The sequence below is a fragment of the Eschrichtius robustus genome, chromosome 3 (genome assembly GCF_028021215.1).
Source record: "Eschrichtius robustus isolate mEscRob2 chromosome 3, mEscRob2.pri, whole genome shotgun sequence".
Lineage (NCBI taxonomy): Eukaryota > Metazoa > Chordata > Mammalia > Artiodactyla > Eschrichtiidae > Eschrichtius > Eschrichtius robustus.
The window spans coordinates 107,216,463-107,232,416 of record NC_090826.1 but is presented as its reverse complement, the minus strand read 5'-3'; the positions used below and the strand labels follow the sequence as shown (position 1 = coordinate 107,232,416).

The following is a 15,954-nucleotide window of genomic DNA, read 5'->3' as shown; positions in this document are numbered from 1 at the left end:
CTTCTTCTTTTCTAATTCCTTTTAGGTGATTTCTAACATTCTTTAGATGCTAGGTTAGGTTGTTTATTTGAGATTTTTCTTGTTTCTTGAAGTAGGCCTGTACCACTATAAACTTCCCTCCTAAGACTGTTTTTGCTGCATTCTATAGATTTTGGAGTGTTGTGTTTCCACTCTCATTTCTCTCAAGTTTTTTTCTGATTTTCGCTTTGATTTCTTCATTGACCCACTGGTTTTTTAGTATCATGTTGTTTAGTCTCCATATATTTGTGATTTTCCCATTTTTCTTCCTGTACTGATTTCCATTCTGGTTGGAAAAAGTGATTGATGTACTTTATATCCTCTTAAATGTTTGAGACTTGGAGAACATTCCATGAGCACTTGGAAAGAATGTTATTCTGCTATTTTTGGATAGAATGTCCTGTAGATATCTATTAAGTCTAACAGTCTACTGTGTCATTTAATAGATACTATGCCTTATTGATTTTCTGTCTGTATGATCTGTCCATTGATGTAAGTGGAGTGTTAAAATTACTTATTATTATTGTATTATTGTCAAATTCTCCCTTTAAGTTTGTTAATATTTGCTTTATATATTTAGTGCACCTATTTGGGATGCATATATGTTAATGAGTGTAATTTCCTCTTCTTGTATTGATCCCTTTATCATTATATAATGCACTTCTTTGTCTTTTGTTGCTTTGGTTTTTTATTATTTATTTATTTCTATTTTTATTTCAGAAAATTTAATTTTTAGTGGTTTAGAAATTTAGTTAGAGTTTTTAAAATTTTTATTTTACATTGGAGTGTAGTTGATTAACAATGTTTTGTTACTTGAGACTTTATTTTAAAGTCTGCTTTGACTAATATGAATATTACTACTCCCACTTTCTCGTCATTTCCATTTGCATGAAATATCTTTTTACATCCCCTCACCTTTGGTCTGTGTGTGTCTTTACCTCTGAAGTGAGTCTCCTGTAAGTAATATATAGATGGGTCTTATTTTGTTTTTTAATCCAATCAGCCACTCTGTGTCTTTTGATTGGAGCATTTAGTCCATTGACATTTAAAGTAGTTATTGATAGGTATGTACTCATTGCCATTTTACTACTTGTTTTCCAATTCTTTTTATACTTTTCTCTGTTCTTTTTGTTTCTTTCCTTGTAGTTTGATGATTTTCTTTAGAAGTATGCTGTGTTCCTTTCTCTCTAGTTTTTGTGTATCTATTGTAGGTTTTTGATTTTTAGTTATGATGGGGTTCATATATGTTGACCTATAACTATATCTAGTTGTTTTAAACAGGTAGTCCTTTAAGTTCAAATGCATTCTAGAAGATCTACGTTTTTTACTCCCCTCCCCACATTTGTTTTTCTTTCTTTTTTGGTTTCTTTTTCTGGCTGTGTCAGGTCTTAGTTGCAGCACATGGAATCTTCGTTGTTGCATGCAGGATCTTTTGTTGTGGCACATGGGCTTCTCTCTAGTTTGTGGCATGTGGGTTTTCTCTTTCTAGTTGTGGCGCATGGGCTCCAGAGAGCATGGGCTCTGTAGTTTGTGGCATGGGGGCTCTCTAGTTGAGGCATGCATGCTCACTAGTTGTGGTGCATGGGCTCAGTAGTTGTGGCACGCGGGCTTAGTTGCCTTGCGGCATGTGGGATCTTAGTTCCCTGACCAGGGAATCAAACCTGCGTCTCCTGCATTGGAAGGTGGATTCTTTACCACTGGACCACCTGAGAAGTCCCCACATTTGTGTTTTTGATGTTGTATTTTACACTTCATGTTTACCCCTTAACTGATTATTGTAGTAATAGTTGATTTTATGATTTTTTGCCTTTTAATCTTCATAGTAGCTTATTCAAGTGGTTGATCCTCAGCCTTTACTGTAACCTTAACTAGTGGGATTTTTCTTTCCTATAGATTCTTATTTTTTGTTATAACTTTTTTTCCCCTCTTAGATAAGACCTTTAAAATTTTCTTTTATGGTAGATTTAGTATTGATAAACTCTTTTAGTTTTTGCTTGTCTGAGAAGTTCTTTATCTCTCCTTCTATTCTAAATGATAATCTTGCTAGGTAGAGTGTCCTAAGTTACAGGGTTTTCCCTTTCAGCCCTTTGAATATATGATGTCACTACCTTCTGGCCTTCAAAGTTTTTGTCTAAAAATCAGCTGATAGCCTTATGGGTGTTTCCTTTTATATAACTCCTTGTTTTTCTCTTGCCGCCTTTAGAATCCTTTCTTTAACTTCTGCCATTTTATTTAAGATGTCTTGGTGTGGATCTGTTTTGGTTCATCTTGTTCAGAACTCTCTGTGCTTCCTGTACCTGGATATTTTCCTCCTTCAGGTTTGTGAATTTTTCAGCCAAAATTTCATCAAATACATTTTCAACCCCTTTCTCTTTCTCTTCTCCTTCTGGGACATCTATAATGCTCACATTGGTTTGCTTCTTGTTGTTCCATAGATCCCTTAAACTGTTTTCATTTTTTAAAATTTGTTTTTTTTTTTTTTTTTGCTATTCTGGTTGAACAATTTCCATTATTCTATCTTTCAGATCAGGTATGCATTCTTCTGTATCACGTAGTCTGCTATTAATTCCTTCTAGTGTGTTTTTCATTTCAATTATTATATTCTTTAGTTCTGACTGGTTCTTTTTTATATTTTCTAGTTCCTTAAAATTCTCACTGTGTTCATCTATTCTTTTCTGTAATTCAGTTAGCATTTTTGTTACTAGTGTTTTGAATTCTTTATCGGGTCAATGATTTATTTCTGTTTCATTAGTTGCTTTTCAGGGGTTTTCTCTTGTTCTTTCAATTGAACCAAATTCCTCTGTTTTCTTATTTTATGTAACTTTCTCTTTCTCTATGAAATTAGTTGAAACAGTTACCTATTGTGGTCTTAAAAGAGTGTCTTTATGTGGGAGCATCCCTACACAGTCTACATGTGCCCAGTGGCTTTAGTGGGAGAGCTGGATTTGATGTGAGCAGGAGTCACGTCTTTCCTCAGGGTGTGCTGGCAGCTATCACCTTGCTAGGAGGTGGGGCTGGAGATGGAGGGGCTAGGGATGGAGCCAGATGTGAGCCAGCGCTTCCTCTCTGTTCAGTGGCCATAACCACCCTATTGCAGGTGGGGACGCGTTCCAAGTTGCTGGAGCAGAAGCCCTGAGGATCGACTTGAAGCCACAGGGCAGGCAGGGCCCATGTGGGCTCCCAGCATGGGTTGCAGTGTGGGCTGTGGCAGTCTAGCTGAAGATAGAGATTGGAGCTGCTTCTGATGTGCTGCCTAAGTGCCAATAATGGCTGCTGCTGCCCTGCTCAGGCACCGCTTTGGGTCAGAGCCACCTCTGTTTCTCACAGCCAATCTCCCAAGTGGGGCTGAAATGTGTGCTCAGCTTAGGCTGGGGCACACACCAGAGCAGTAATGGGAAACCAGCTAGTCACCTATACAATTTTCAATCCTCTCTCTGCCCTGCTTCAGGACCAAGCAAGCATGTGCATGCTCCTCACAAGCAGAGTCCAGACTTCCCTGGACTCCCAGCCCTCCTGTTAATACCACTGGCCCTCCAAGCATCCAGGGGGACTCATCTTCCCTGTGTCAACCCCAGGGGTGAGGTGCCCAGTATGTGGCTCAAACTATTCCTCAAGGAAGATCTCCACCTGTGCATTCTCCCTTTTCCTCTGAGTCTCCTCCCAGGAGCACAGGTCTCAACCTCATCACTTCCTTTCCCTTTCTGCCCAATTCTGTGTGAATTTTCCTTACTGCCTTGGTTGTACAATGGAAAAACAGTATTTGTGGAAAGAGAGGAGAGAAAGGAGTTCTTGGGAAGATAAATTTTAGGAACTGGTGTATATGTAGGAACTGAGGATCTGGATATAGGCTTTCTAAAACTATGTATGTTACAAATACTTTGGAAATTTTTTCAGGTGGCTGCATACCTCAGTTTGAAGACCAGTGAGCTAGACACTAATACTGCCAGGGAACACACACCCTCCAACCAGCTTCTGCAGGGCACATTTGAGCTCCTTGTTTCTCAAACAAGGGATTTAACATGTAGATAATGGGGTTTAACATGGGGGTCATAACACAGAAGAGCACAGAGACCAAGATATCCATATCCAAGGAGTAGCCTACTCTGGGTCTGTCCTAGTTGAAGTTGGCCATTCCATAAAAGATAACCACCATAGTGAGGTGGGATGCACAGGTAGAGAAGGCCTTGCTCCTGCCCTGAGCAGAGGGAATCCTAAGGATGGCAGAGATGATGAGTATATAGGACACTGCAGTAAACAGGTAGGGGCTCAGGCCAATGGTTGCACTGGCCACATGGAGCACAGACTCACCGAGAGAGGTGTCTGAGCAGGAGAGCTTCAGGAGCAATGGGATATCACAGAGAAAGTGGCTGATCTGGTTAGGCCCACACAGAGTGAGTGTAGCTGCCAGCACAGTGTATGTCACAGAATTCACCAGCCCACATAGCGAGGACCCAGTTGCCAAACAAACACAGACCTTCACATTCATGAGTACTGGATATTGAAGAGGGTGGCAGATCACTACATAGCGGTCATGAGTCATAGTTGCCAATAAAACACCCTCAGTGCCGGCACATGTCACAAGGAAGAAAATCTAGGAAAGGCAGCCCTCATAGGAGATGGTCTTCTTCTCCTGGAAGAAGTTCACCAACACGACTGGAATAGTGGTAGACGTGTAGCAGGTGTCCAAGAAACTCAGGTTGCTGAGGAAATAATACATTGGGGTGTGGAGGGCAGGACTGACTCTTGTGGCCATTATTATGAGGGTGTTCCTGAAAAGAGTTGTCAGGTAAATGACCAGGAAGACCAGGAAGAACAAGCCCTGTAGGTTGGGGTGGTTGGAAAACCCCAAGAAGATGAATTCAGCGACATCTGTTTGACTGTTCATTTCAAGTGGCATCACAGCTACAAAACAATGAGAAAAAAGAAGCCGTAATGAGAAAGTACAAAGAGCACCCCAAATGGGCTTGTAAACTTATAGGGCCATGTAAAATAATGTTGGATATAGACAGTTTGGACTGTGGAGGGAGGTGTGCAGAAGTGTCTTCAGAGAGACCAGAACTTCTCACTCAGCAGATCTAACCAGCTCAGGCCCAGGGACCACCCACAAATTTGCATGGCTGTTGGTGTGTGAAAATAAATGCAGACTTGGTTAAAACCAGCAACAAGCCACTAACCCTTTCATTAGTATGAACTCATTTCTCACTACCTTGGTAATATCTACCTCCTATCATTGCCCTTTTTGGTAAGCGTATTAATTTTTCTAAGAAATAAAATTTAATTGCAAAAAATCAGGAAAATTAGAAAAATATAAAGAATTTAATCACCTGCAGAATCAGAATCAGTGCTACTTTTCAGTGTACTCCATTGTAGGTTTTTTTCAGTTATGTAAATCTTGAGCTCTGCTTATAGTTTTAAAATATTAGGAGTACAATTTCCCAAATTGGAAAGAAAGAGGTAATACTATCCATTCACAGAAGACATGATCTTATATAGAGAAAATACCAAAGAATCCACAAGAAAGCTACTAGAGCTCATAAACAAATTCAGTAAAGTTAAACATGCAAAAATCATTTGCGTTTCTGTACACTAACAATGAACAATCCAAAAAGGAAGTTAAAAAAATCAATTCCATTTACAATGACATCTAGAAGAATTAAGTATTTATAATGTCTTACTAAAGAGGTGAAAGACTTTTTACACTGAAAACCACAAAGCATTGCTGAAAGAAATTAAAGGAGACATAAATAAATGGCAAGAAATCCCATGTTCCTGGTTAAGAAGACTTAACATTGTTAAGATGTCAGTATATCCAAAATGATCTACACATTTTGATCAATATCAAAATTCTAGTAGATCTTTCCCACAGAAATGGAAAAGCCAATCCTCAAATTCATATGAAATTGCAAAGGACCCTCAATAGTCAATACAATCTTGGCAAAGAACAGTAAAGTTGGAGGACTCACACTTCCTGACTTTGAAACTTACTGCAAAGCAACAGTATTGTACTAGCATAAGACAGACATATAGACCAATGGAACAGAATAAAGAGCCCAGAAATAAATTCTCACATACATGTTGATTTTCAACAAGGGTACCAAGACTATTCAATGGGAGGAAAAAAAGTCTTTTCAACAAGTGGTTCTGGGAAAACTGGATATCCACATGCAAAAGAAAGAAGTGGTCCCTTACCTTATATAATATGCAAAATTAACTCAAAATGTATTAAAGACCAAAACTTAAGAGCTAAAACTATAATACTTTTATAAGAAAACATTGAGGGGAAATCTTGATTTCATTATATGTGACAACAATTTCATAGATATGACACCAAAATTACAGGAAAACAAAAGAAAAATAAATTTTACTTCATGAAAATTAAAGTATCATCAAAGGGCATTAAAAAGAAGTAAAAGATAACCTATAGCATATGAGAAAATATTTGCAAGTCATATATCTGATAAGGAATTAATATCCAGCATATATAAAGAACTCCTACAACTCAACAAAAAAAAATAAATTCAATAAAGTTGTAAAGTACAAAATCAATATACAAAAATATGTTGCAGTTCTATGCACTGAAAACAAACTCTCAGAAAGAGAAATAAAGAAAACAATTCTATTTACAATTGTAAAATACTAAATTGTATTACTACTAAAAAGAATTAAATACCTAGAAATAAATTTAAAGAGGTGAAAGACAGGTACACTGAAAACTATAAGATATTGATGAAATAAATTGAAAAAGACACAAACAAATGAAAAGATATTCTGTATTCATGAATTGGAAGAATTAATATTGTTAAAATTTCATATTGCCCAAAGCAATCTATAGTTTCAGTGCAATCCCTATCAAAATTCCTATTGGCGTTTTTCACAGAAATAGTACACATAATTATAAAATTCGTATGAAACTACAAAAGACACCAAATAGCCAAAGAAATCTTGAGAAAGAAGAACAAAGCTGGAGGTATCATGCTCCCTGATTTTAAACCATATTACAAAGTTAATATAGTAATCAAAACAGTGTAGTATTGGCATTAAAATAGACACATAGGGGACTTCCCTGGTGGTCCAGTGATTAAGAATCTGCCTCCCAATGCAGGGGACTTGGGTTTGATCCCTGGTTGGGGAAATAAGATCCCACATGCTGCAGGGCAACTAAGTCGGCACGCCGCAACTACTGAGGCCGTGCACTCTGGAGCCCACGTGACACAACTAGAGAGAAACCCGCGCACTGCAATGAAGAGTCTGTGCACCGCAACAGAAGATTTTGCATGTCGCAAAAAAAGATCCTGCATGCTGCAAATAAGACCCAATGCAGCCAAATAAATAAATAAATAAATAATAAATAAATATTTTTTAAAAAGAGAGAAACACGTAGATCAATGGAACAGAATAGAGACCCCAGAAATAAACCCACACATATGTGGTCAATTAATTTATGAGAAAGGAGCCAAGCATATACACTGGGGAAAGCAGAATCTCTTCGATAAATGCTGTTGGGAAAATTGAACAGCCACAGGCAAAAGAATGAAGCTGGACTACTGTCTTATACCATACACAAAAATTAACTCAAAATGGATTAAAGACTTGAATATAAGACCTGAAACCATAAAACTCCTAGAAGAAAACAGGCAGTAAGCTCCTTGACATCAGTCTTGGTGATACCTTTTACTATTATAAATACTGGAATGAACATTTTCATACATAAGTATATGTGAGCATTTCTGGTTACCTCTTCAGAATAAATTTGATCTCCATTTTTTAAAATATACTGCAGATGGAAAAATTCTAAGTAATCAAACATACTTAAGTATGTTAACTTATTAAAGTAAACTTTATGACACCAAGATTTACTCTCAAACATTGCGTGTTTTCTGAAAAAATAATTGATACTGTTATTAGCTTTCTTTTAAATTATCCATGCTGACAGGTTCACAATAACTGTGAATAGGGATTTCCGCACCTTTTTCAATCTTGGAGGTGAGATGATATAGTGGAAAGAGTGGGCTCTTGAATCAGATAGATGTAAAATCAAATCCTACTTCTACTGCTTGCTAGATGTAAATGGTGGATAAGTTAGCAGACTTCTCTGTTCCTCAGTTTGCTCATTGTATTCTGATATTAATACTGCCTATATCAGAGTTTTTGAGAGAAGTAACATGAGATAATATAAGTAATGTGCCTGCTATATAATAGGTGTTCAATCAACCGTGGCTATCAATGCTATTGTTTTAATCCATACAAAAATATTTTAAGGTAAAATATTTTCTTTGGCTCTACCTTCCAAACTGAATAAATATTACTCTCACTACTGTCACCACAGAGACCCCAGTCCAAGCTATCATTTTCTCTTGCCTAGACTCCTACAACAGACTCCTATTTTCTTTCCACTCCCCTGTTCTCATTTAGCCAATCTCCACACAGCAGCAACCAGAGTGAGTTTTTACAGCATAAACAAAATTACACTACTCTTAAACTCATAACCTTCTGATAGCTTCCTATCTCACTTAGAATAAAATCTAAAGATCTCACCTTGGCAAACAAAGCCCATGGGATCTGACCTCTGACTACATTTCTAATATTACTTCCCACCATTATTCCCCGTTGCTCACTCAGCTTGAGCTACACAGGGCTGCTTTCCATTTAAGTTCACCAAACACATGCCCATTGTAAAGGCTTGTACTTGATATTTCTTCAGCTAGAAACTTTCCCCCAGATATTTGCATGGTCCGTTTCCTATTTTCATTGAAGTTTTTCCTGAACTGTTACTTCCTTAAGGATACTTCCTCTGAAAATTCTATCTAAAATAGCAGCTCCATCATTTTATCCTATTCTCCTGCTTTACTTCTTTTGTAACATTATGCTACACCTGGCACAAAATTATTTATCTATTTGAATCTGTTTGTAGTATAAGTTCAGTGAGGCCAGGAGCTCAGTTTTGCTCCCTCTCTATCCCGCATACCTAAGACAGTGCCTGGCATACAGTATGTGCTCAGTAATTATGTGTTGAATGAATAAATGAATCTATATTTTTAGATAATTCTGGATTTTAATATATTTCCTTTGAGAAAATCTAGTCTAATTCTTTTTCATTTTGCCTAATTATGTTTAATTATTCTTCCTTATATCTTTCTCCTGACCTGTGGATATCAGCCCATCATGCTCATCAGCCCATTTTAATCTCTAGAGTAGAAAACTTTACACATTGGAAATTTTAACATCTTCTTCCATATCGACTTTTTACATAATAAATAATTCTCATTAAGAATAAAGATAAAACCTAGCTTATTTTTATTTCTCCCATATAAGTTATCAATTAAAGCAAAATATTATCCTGTTAGAACCCCAACAGATATATATATATATATATATATATATAAAACTTGATTGTAATATATATATTACTTGATTGGCTTTTATGTGTGCCCCTAAATTCATGATTCATGTTTCTAAACTACTAAAGGTATTTATTGAATTATTTAATCAGAAACTTTGCTCTGCAACCTGAAGGGCAGCCTTCATAAACTATCCAATCAATATTAAACTGGGAACCTTATCCTAGGATGCTATCCTATTGAAAGCAGTGATCTTTTTAAACCCTAAAATATATCCAATCACTCCCTATCTTAAAAATCCTTCAGTGGCCTCCATTCTCTATCAAATGAAGTTCAGGTTATTTCACATGGCTTCAGGAAGAAGATCCAGGTTTCTGAAGTCCTGAAACTTTTTTTTTTTTTTTTTGGTGTGGGGGAGCTTTTTTAAAAAATTTTTCTAAATTTTTAATTAATTTATTTTATTTATATTTATTTTTGGCTGCATTGGGTCTTCATTGCTGTGCACAGGCTTTCTCTAGTTGTGGCAAGTGGGGGCTACACTTCATTGCAGTGTGCGGGCTTCTCATTGCAGTGGCTTCTCTTGTTGTGGAGCACGGACTCTAGGCATGCGGGCTTCAGTAGTTGTGGCTCATGGGCTCTAGAGCGCAGGCTCAGTAGTTGTGGCACATGGGCTTAGTTGCTCCATGGCATGTGGGATCTTCCTGGACCAGGGCTCGAACCCATGTCCCCTGCATTGGCAGGTGGATTCTTAACCACTGCACCACCAGGGAAGCCCCCTAAAATTTTTGAAAATATCTTACTTTTGTAAATCTTCTAGTAGCGTGATTATGTGAATAGCTTTCTAGGGCACCACCCAACGTTTTAGAAAATGTCTCTGCAAATTAGGGCCCTGAAGTTTAAGTTTCAGTTGCTTATAGTAAACTCTCCTTTCATGGCCAATATACTACATTGGTTAAGTTGTGAACTCTGGAGTTAGATTTCTTGGTATCAAAACTCATCATTGTAATTCTTTTTTTTTTTTTTTAAAGATTTATTTATTTTATTGATTGATTGATTGCTATGTTGAGTCCTCGTTTCTGTGCTAGGGCTTTCTCTTGCAGCAAGCGGGGGCCATTCTTCATCGCGGTGCGCTGGCCTCTCACTATTGTGGCCTCTCCCGTTGCAGAGCACAGGCTCCAGACACGCAGGCTCAGTAGTTGTGGCTCACGGGCCTAGTTGCTCCGCGGCATGTGGGATCTTCCCAGACCAGGGCTCGAACCCGTGTCCCCTGCATTAGCAGGCAGACTCTCAACCACTGCACCACCAGGGAAGCCCCCATTGTAATTCTTTATTTATGAGAACCTGGGTAAGTTACTTCTTCTCTCTTTGCTTAATATTTCCATGTCTAAAGTGAAAATTGAAAGAAAAGAGACCATATTTAAGATGGAATCATAAAAAATTTACTCAGTCCAAAAGGACAAATAAATGGGCAAATATATTTTTTAAAGAATTTAAAAAGACTACTAACTGTTCAAAAAAATAATAACATGCATTGGAGAGCTTATAACATAGATAGAAATTAAATGCATAACAATAACAACACAAAGGGTGGGAGGGTGAAAAAAATGGAAAAATGTTTTGTAGTATTCTTGCATTGTACCTTAAGTAGTAAAACATAAAGATAGACCATATTAAGTAAACAATGTATAGTACAATAGAGTGAGCACTAAAAAAAAATACAAAGAAGTATATCCAAAAACCAATAGAAGAGATAAAATGGAATAGTAATAAAAATTAAAACTCAATCCAAAAGAAGGCACAAAAGATCAGATGGGACAAATGGAAAACAAATGATAAAATACTAGACTTAAGTCTATTACATCAGTTATACCAGAAAATGTAAGTAGAATAAACACTCCAATAAAAAGACAGAGCTTCAGACTGGATTTTAAAATGAACCAAGTATATCCCCTTTTTAAGAAACTCATTTTACATATTAGATTTTGAATATGTTCAAAATAAAAGGATAGGGACAAATATACTATGTAAAACCAAACATAAAAAAAGTTGATGTGTAGACTTTAAGACAGAGAGATTACCAAAAATAAAGAGGAATATTTTGTAATAATAAAAGGATCAGTTCATCAAAAAGACATAATAATCACAAATGTGTAAAAGCATCTATTAAAATAACTGAAAAATAAAGAAAATATTGACAAAAGAAGAGTTGGACAGGGGCTCCCCTGGTGGCACAGTGGTTGGGAGTCTGCCTGCTAATGCAGGGGACACGGGTTCCAGCCCTGGTCTGGGAGGATCCCACATGCCGCGGAGCAACTGGGCCCGTGAGCCACAATTACTGAGCCTGCGCGTCTGGTGCCTGTGCTCTGCAACAAGAGAGACCGCGATAGTGAGAGGCCTGCGCACCGCGATGAAGAGTGACCCCTGCTTGCCGCAACTAGAGAAAGCCCTCGCACAGAAACGAAGACCCAACACAGCCATAAATAAATAAATAAATAAATTTAAAAACAAAAAAAGAAGAGTTGGACAAGTTCACAATCATAGTTGGAAACTTTAATACTCCTTTCTCATTGAAAATTATGAAATTAGTTAAAAAATTCAGTAAAGATGTAGAATATTTAATTATTAAAATATATTTTGGATTTTTGTCACAAATATACTTTGTGACAATGCAGTTACCTTGACATAATTAACACTACATTATATCCAATAATTTCAGAATAAACATTCCAGTTGAACGCATATGGAATATTCATTAAAGTAGACCATACCCTGGGCTACAAAGCAAGTTTCATATGGAGTATGTTTCCTGACCATGATGGAATTAAATTATAAATTAATAACAAAAAGATATCTGAAAAATTCCCCAATATTTAGAAATTTAGCAAACATTTCTATGAAACTTATGGGTCAGAGGAGTCATAAGGAAAATAGAAAATATCTTAAATGTAATGATAATGAAAACACAGCTAATAAAAATTTGTGGGGTGGGGACTTCCCTGGTGGTGCAGTGGTTAAGAATCTGCCTCCCAATGCAGGGGACACGAGTTCAATCCCTGATCCGGGAAGATCCCACATGTCGTGGAGTAACTAAGCCCAAGTGCCTGTGCTCTAGAGCCCGTGAGCCACAACTGCTGAGCCCACGTGCTGCAACTGCTGAAGCCTGTGTGCCTAGAGCCCATGCACCGCAACAGAGTAGCCCCCGCTCACAGCAACCAGAGAATGCCCACATGCAATGAAGACCCAACCCAGCCAAAAATTAAAAAAAAAAAAAAGTGGGGGGGGGGTGTAGCTAAAACAAGGTTTAGAGAGAAACTTATAGATTTTAATGCCTATATAAGAAAATAAATGTTTAAAATAAATAATCTAGGCTTTTAACCCTATTGGGTAGAAGTATTTCTAACTTACTGGTTAGAAACAGAAGATAAAATTAAACCAAAATAAAAAAATTTTTAATGATACAGACCTGAAATTAATAAAATTAAAAAAACAGACAAACAGGAAATCAATAAAGGCAAAATTTTGTTCTTTGAAAAGTTTAATAAAACTGATATACCCTTAGCAAGACTGATCAAAGAAATAAAAGAGAAAACATAAATTACCAAAATCAGGAATGAAAAAGGTGGACACCACTACAGATCCTACAAACATTAAAAAGATAATAAAATACAAGGAACAACTTTATTCTGTTAAATTTGACAACTTAGATAAAATGGACAAATTCCTTGAAAAACACAACTTCTGAAAATGTAAGAAGTAATTGACATAAGGAGAAACAGAATATATGAATGGTGTGAACCTATTAAAAGAAATTTAATCTGCAATTAAAAACCTTGCCAAAAAGAAACTCCAGGCCCAGATTGTTTCATGGTGAATTCTATCAAACATTTTAAGAAGAAATAATATAGTATTACAAAAACTCTTCATAGAATAAAAACAGAGGGAATACTTCCCAACTTGTTTTATGACAACAGCATAATCTTGACGCCAAAATGTGATAAGGTTTTTTATAAGAAAAGAAAATTACAACCTGATATCCCTCATGAACATAGACACAAAAATGCTGAAAAAAATACTATCAAATCCAATCCAATGATACTTGAAAAGGATAATACACCATAGTTTATTATGGTTTATTACAGGAATGTAAGGTTGTTTTACCATTTAAAAATTAATCAATGCCATCCTTATATTAATAGAATAAAGGAGAAAAACTGTGAACAACTCAATAAATGCAGAAAAAGCACTTGACAAAATTCAATACCCATTCGTAATAAAAAATAAACATCCAACAAACTGTGAATAAATGGGAACTTCTTCAATCTGGTAAAATATATTTAGAAAAACCCTACAGTTTGTATTATACTTAATGGTGACACATTCTGTGTAACATAAAAAAAAACAGGGATGTCCACTCTCACAGTTTCTATTTAGAATTGTACTAAAAGTCCTAACTAATGCAACAAGACAAGAAAAATAAAAGGCATAAATGTTTGAAGGAAAGATGTCAACCTGCATTTATTCACAGATGTCATGATTGTGTATATAGAAAATCAAGAGGAATTAATGAAGTAATATTTAAGAAAATCTCAGGAAGCAAAGTCAATATGCAAAGATTAATTTTATTTCTATAATCAACAAACTCTGGAAATGTAATTTAAAACAATACTATTTGCAATAGCTTTATCAACAAGTGTGTAGAAATAAATTTAACAAACAATTTGCAAGTTCTCTCCATTGTAAAGCACAAAATATTGCTTAGAGAAATTAGAGACAAAAATCATACTACAGATTCAACACAATCCAAATAAAAATTTCAGTAGTCCTTTTTGAGGAAATTACAAACTGATTCTAAAGTTTATATGGAAATTTAAAGGACCTAGAATAGCCAAGATAATCTTGAAGAATAAAAATAAAGTTGGAGAACTTATTTCATATTTCAAGAGTTAATATAGCTTTAAATAATTAAGATAGTGTGGCACTATTGTAAGGAAAGACAGATCAGTGGGACAAAACAGAGCTCAGAGATGGACACATAACATATACTGGCAACTGATTTTCAATGAAGTTACCAATGCCATTCAATATGTTAAAGAAATACTTTTAAATAAAGGGAGCTGGAGCAACTGAATATATGTATGAAAAATAAAGAATCTTGATTCCCAACTTACCTAAAGAACAAAATTGATAATCCTACTTCATCAAAATTAAGAACTTTTGCTCTTCAAAAAACACTATTAAAGGATAAAGAGCAGTGTAGAGACTGTGAAAATATATTTATCTCACAAAAGAGTCATATCCAAAATATATTTTAAATGCCTATAAATCAATAATAAAAACACAAAAGACAAATGAAAAACACAATTGAAAACTGGGAGACATGAACAGACACTTCACAAAAGACTATATCTAAATGGCCAATAACTTAAGAAAGAGGGCTTCCCTGGTGGCACAGTGGTTAAGAATCCGCCTGCCAATGCAGGGGACACAGGTTCGAGCCCTGGTCCAGGAAGATCCCACATGCAGCGGAGCAACTAAGCCCATGTGCCACAACTACTGAGCCTGTGCTCTAGAGCCCGTGAGCCACAACTACTGAAGCCCGTGTGCCACAACTACTGAAGCCCGCGCGCCTAGAGCCTGTGCTCTGCAACAAGAGAAGCCACCACAATGAGAAGCCTGCACCCCGCAACAAAGAGTAGCCTCCGCTCACCGCAACTAGAGAAAGCCCACGTGCAGCAGCGAAGACCCAATGCAGCCAAAAATTAAATAAATGAATAAATAAATAATTTTTTTTTAAAAAAAGAAAAGATACATCAACATGCAAATTAAAACAATGTGAAATAGGAGGGGTTAGGACATCCTTGCCTGTTCCTGACCTTGGGGGGAAAGCATGTAGCATTTTACTATTAAATATGATGTTAAGTATAGGGTTTTTTTTTTTTTTTTAAAGATTTATTTATTGATTGATTGATTGCTATGTTGGGTCTTCGTTTCTGTGCTAGGGCTTCCTGTAGTTGCGGCAAGCGGGGGCTACTCTTCATCGCGGTGCGCGGGCCTCTCACTATTGTGGCCTCTCTTGTTGCGGAGCACAGGCTCCAGACGCGCAGGCTCAGTAGTTGTGGCTCACGGGCCTAGTTGCTGCATGGCATGTGGGATCTTCCCAGACCAGGGCGCGAACCCATGTCCCCGGCATTAGCAGGCAGATTCTCAACCACTGCGCCACCAGGGAAGCCCAAGTATAGGGTTTTTAAAAATATGCCCTTACCAGTTAAGGAAGTTCCATCTATTCTTACCTTATTAAGACTCTTATTATGAATGGACATTACATTTTGTTGAATTTTTTTTCTAAATACATCTATTGAGATGTATTTTTTAATAATCCTACTTCTGGGATTCCAATTATGTTTATGTTTGGTGCTGTAAAATAGCTCTCAGATACTCTGGATTTTGGGGGGGGGGGTTGGTTTTTTACTTTTATTTCTCTTTGTGTTTTGGTTTGGGTAATTTCTTTAACATATTTTCAAGTTCATGGATTCTTTTCTTCAGCTGATGAGCCCATAAAGGTAATTCTTTATCTCTGTCACTGTGTTTATTTCTAGCA

At 36.6% G+C, this 15,954-nt stretch overlaps 2 pseudogenes; both read right to left on the bottom strand.

Moving 5' to 3' along the window:
- Nucleotides 1-3,945: 3,945 nt before the first annotated feature.
- LOC137760640 (olfactory receptor 5V1-like) lies at nucleotides 3,946-4,912 on the bottom strand (annotated as a pseudogene).
- A 2-nt stretch (nucleotides 4,913-4,914) lies between these two features.
- The window catches only part of LOC137760639 (olfactory receptor 5AP2-like), a 28,877-nt pseudogene continuing 17,837 nt past the window's right edge, over nucleotides 4,915-15,954 (bottom strand).